This window comes from Micropterus salmoides, unplaced genomic scaffold (genome assembly GCF_014851395.1).
Source record: "Micropterus salmoides isolate LMB-PRFRI ecotype aquatic unplaced genomic scaffold, ASM1485139v1 Ms_hic_scaffold_6, whole genome shotgun sequence".
NCBI lineage: Eukaryota > Metazoa > Chordata > Actinopteri > Centrarchiformes > Centrarchidae > Micropterus > Micropterus salmoides.
This window is the reverse complement of record NW_024044348.1, coordinates 4782216-4782655: the sequence shown is the minus strand read 5'-3', so window position 1 is coordinate 4782655 and position 440 is coordinate 4782216.

Genomic DNA, 440 nt, shown 5'->3' with positions numbered 1-440 from the left:
GAGCCTCATTCAAAGTGAAGCCGGGTCTCATATTTCACACTGAGAGACGCTCGTTACACCAGATGGTGTTCAGAGGTGAAGGATTTCTTTCTTTCTTCTTGAGGAAGCTGCAAGAAAGTTATGAAAAATCACTGGCAGGAAACTAGATTCAAGTGGAGTAGCAGGAGTGGAAGAAGTTGTTGAAGTAGTAGGATTAGCAGTCAGAATACTGTAGAAGTGCAGGTGCAAGCAGTAGGATTAGCAAAGGTGGTTAGTAAGGGTATCAGTAGAAATATTACAAGTACTAGGGATGTGGAAAATAATTGATGCCTCGCGATGCAGACTTGGATGATTCTGAATCGATTCACAAATGTCAATAATCGATACTTAGAGGTTAATTGACAGCGTAATGTTGACGGAACGAAAAAGGCAGAATTCAGAAATGTGGAAGTGCAGCTCCG